The sequence below is a fragment of the Lagenorhynchus albirostris genome, chromosome 2, assembly GCF_949774975.1.
Source record: "Lagenorhynchus albirostris chromosome 2, mLagAlb1.1, whole genome shotgun sequence".
NCBI classification, from domain to species: domain Eukaryota; kingdom Metazoa; phylum Chordata; class Mammalia; order Artiodactyla; family Delphinidae; genus Lagenorhynchus; species Lagenorhynchus albirostris.
The window spans coordinates 161,411,899-161,415,670 of record NC_083096.1 but is presented as its reverse complement, the minus strand read 5'-3'; positions in this window follow the sequence as shown (position 1 = coordinate 161,415,670).

Genomic DNA, 3,772 nt, shown 5'->3' with positions numbered 1-3,772 from the left:
AACATAAAATATGAACAGACCAATCACAAGTAATGAAATTGAGACTGTGATTAAAAATCTTCCAACAAACAAAAGTCCAGGACCAGATGGCTTCACAGGTGAATTCTATCAAACATTTAGAGAAGAGCTAACACCCATCCTTCTCAAACTCTTCCAAAACATTGCAGAGGAAGGAACACTCCCAAACTCGTTCTATGAGGCCACCATCACCCTGATACCAAAACCAGACAAAGATACTACAAAAAAAGAAAATTACAGACCAATATCACTGATGAATACAGATGCAAAAATCCTCAACAAAATACTAGCAAACAGAAACCAACAACATATTAAGAGGATCATACACCACGATCAAGTGGGATTTATCCAAGGGATACAAGGATTCTTCAATATACGCAGATCAATCAATGTGATACACCATATTTACAAATTGAAGAAGAAAAACCATATGATCATCTCAATAGATGCAGAAAAAGCTTTTGCCAAAATTCAACACCCATTTATGATAAAAACTCTCCAGAAAGTGGGCACAGAAAGAACCTACCTCAACATAATAAAGGCCATATACGACAAACCCACAGCAAACATCATTCTCAATGGTGAAAAACTGAAAGCATTTCCTCTAAGATCAGGAACAAGACAAGGATGTCCACTCTCACCACTATTATTCAACATAGTTTTGGAAGTCCTAGCCACGATAATCAGAGAAGAAAAATAAATAAAAGGAATACGAATTGGAAAAGAAGAAGTAAAACTGTCACTGTTTGCAGATGACATGATACTATACATAGAGAATCCTAAAAATGCCACCAGAAAACTACTAGAGCTAATCAATGAATTTGGTAAAGTTGCAGGATACAAAATTAATGCACAGAAATCTCTTGCATTCCTATACACTACTGATGAAAAATCTGAAAGAGAAATTATGGAAACACTCCCATTTACCATTGCAACAAGAAGAATAAAATACCTAGGAATAAACCTACCTAGGGAGACAAAAGACCTGTATGCAGAAAACTATAAGACACTGATGAAAGAAATTAAAGATGATACCAACAGATGGAGAGATATACCATGTTCTTGGATTGGAAGAATCAATTCTGTGAAAATGACCATACTACCCAAAGCAATCTACAGATTCAATGCAATCCCTATCAAACTACCAATGGCATTTTTTATGGAACTAGAACAAATCATCGTAAAATTTGTATGGAGATACAAAAGACCTCAAATAGCCAAAGGAGTCTTGAGGGAAAAAAACAGAGCTGGAGGAATCAGACTCCCTGACTTCAGACTATACTACAAAGCTACAGTAATCAAGACAATATGGTACTGGCACAAAAACAGAAACATGGATCAATGGAACAAGATAGAAAGCCCAGAGATAAACCCATGCACCTATGGTCAACTAATCTATGACAAAGGAGGCAAAGATATACAATGGAGAAAAGACAGTCTCTTCAATAAGTGGTGCTGGGAAAACTGGACAACTACATGTAAAAGAATGAAATTAGAACACTCCCTAACACCACACACAAAAATAAACTCAAAATGGATTCGAGACCTAAATATAAGACTGGACACTATAAAACTCTTAGAGGAAAGCATAGGAAGAACACTCTTTGACGTAAATCACAGCAAGATCTTTTTTGATCCACCTCCTAGAGTAATGGAAATAAAAACAAAAATAAACAAATGGGACCTAATGAAACTTAACAACTTTTGCACAGCAAAGGAAACCATAAACAAGACAAAAAGACAACTCTCAAGATGGGAGAAAATATTTGCAAATGAATCAACAGACAAAGGATTAATCTCCAAAATATATAAACCACTCATGCAGCTCAATATTAAAGAAACAAACAACCCAATCCAAAAATGGGCAGAAGACCTAAATAGACATTTCTCCAAAGACATACAGATGGCCAAGAAGCACATGAAAAGCTTCTCAGCATCACTAATTATTAGAGAAATGCAAATCAAAACTACAATGAGGTATCACCTCACACCAGTTAGAATGGGCATCATCAGAAAATCTACAAACAACAAATGCTGGAGAGGGTGTGGAGAAAAGGGAACCCTCTTGCACTGTTGATGGGAATATAAATTGATACAGCCACTATGGAGAACAGTATGGAGGTTCCTTAAAAAACTAAAAATAGAATTACCATATGATCCAGCAATCCCACTACTGGGCATATACCCAGAGAAAACCATAATTCAAAAAGACACATGCACCCCAATGTTCATTGCAGCACTATTTACAATAGCCAGGTGATGGAAGCAACCTAAATGCCCATCGACATATGAATGGATAAAGAAGTTGTGGTACATATATACAGTGGAATATTACTCAGCCATAAAAAGGAACGAAATTGAGTCATTTGTTGAGACATGGATGGATCTAGAGACTGTCATACAGAGTGAAGTAAGTCAGAAAGAGAAAAACAAATATCGTATATTAATGCATGTATGTGGAACCTAGAAAAATGGTACAGATGAACTGGTTTGCAGGGCAGAAATTGAGACACAGATGTAGAGAACAAACATATGGACACCAAGGGGATAGAGTTGCGTGGGGGTGGGGGTGGTGGTGTGCTGAATTGGGTGATTGGGATTGACATATATACACTGATGAGTATAAAATTGATGACTAATAACCTGCAGTACAAAAAAACAAACAAACAAAAAAAAACCAACAATACTAAACTTTCTTTGGGTTATTTGTATGGAAATATGTTAATATAAATGTTTCAGACATTACATGAAATTTCTAAAAATCTTATATGTTCCAGTATAATGTTATAAGTCATAATTCCAGTTATTACTTTAAACTGTATATTTCAGAAATAACTAAATTTCCTTGTCAATTGCATTATTATGAACTTTCATCAAATCTTTAACCGTGGTCATTTTTAAGTCTTTTGTCATTTACAGACAGTTCTGGGTGTATTCTGATGCTTTTACAAATATGTTCCTATAAAAGGGTTCCATCTTCAAGGAATTCATAGTAAAGACTCTGACAAGTACAGGTTTCTGGTAACTGACTATACTGCTGAACTGAATGAATAAGCATTTTCAGAACTCTAATGGAAAACTGACGAATTTATAAAAGTGCTAACAGGGCTTCCCTGGTGGCGCAGTGGTTGAGAGTCCGCCTGCCGATGCAGGGGACACGGGTTCGTGCCCCGGTCTGGGAAGATCCCACATGCCGTGGAGCGGCTGGGCCCATGTGCCATGGCCACTGAGCCTGTGCATCCGGAGCCTGTGCTCCGCAACGGGAGATGCCACAACAGTGAGAGGTCCACGTACCGCAAAAAAAAAAAAAAAAAAAAATGCTAACAAAAGATCTAGATGAAAAAAAATTAATTACATGGGACTGAGTGAACTGATGAGGATGATTATAATTTTTGTGACTTTCTGTTTGAATAATAATAAAAGAAGAAATCCCACAAGGACTCAGAGGCAAAAAATATACAAATCAATTTTCACTGCAATGTAAAGGAGCTGTTACGGTGGAGGATTACTGGACTGAATGTCAATATTATGAAATAGTATGAGTGTGTTTCGTATTTGGTAATTGCAATCATTGTTGCTATTGTTGTGGTCATCCATTTACAATGCTTGGTGTCAGTTTATTTATCTCTTGTAAAAATAAAATACAGTATGTGTGTGTGGAAAAAAAGTGATAAAAAAAACTATTACAGCGTTACCTGTCAATTATATCTCAATAAAAGAGCAAAGTAATAGTTATTAAAAAATAGCAGAAAAT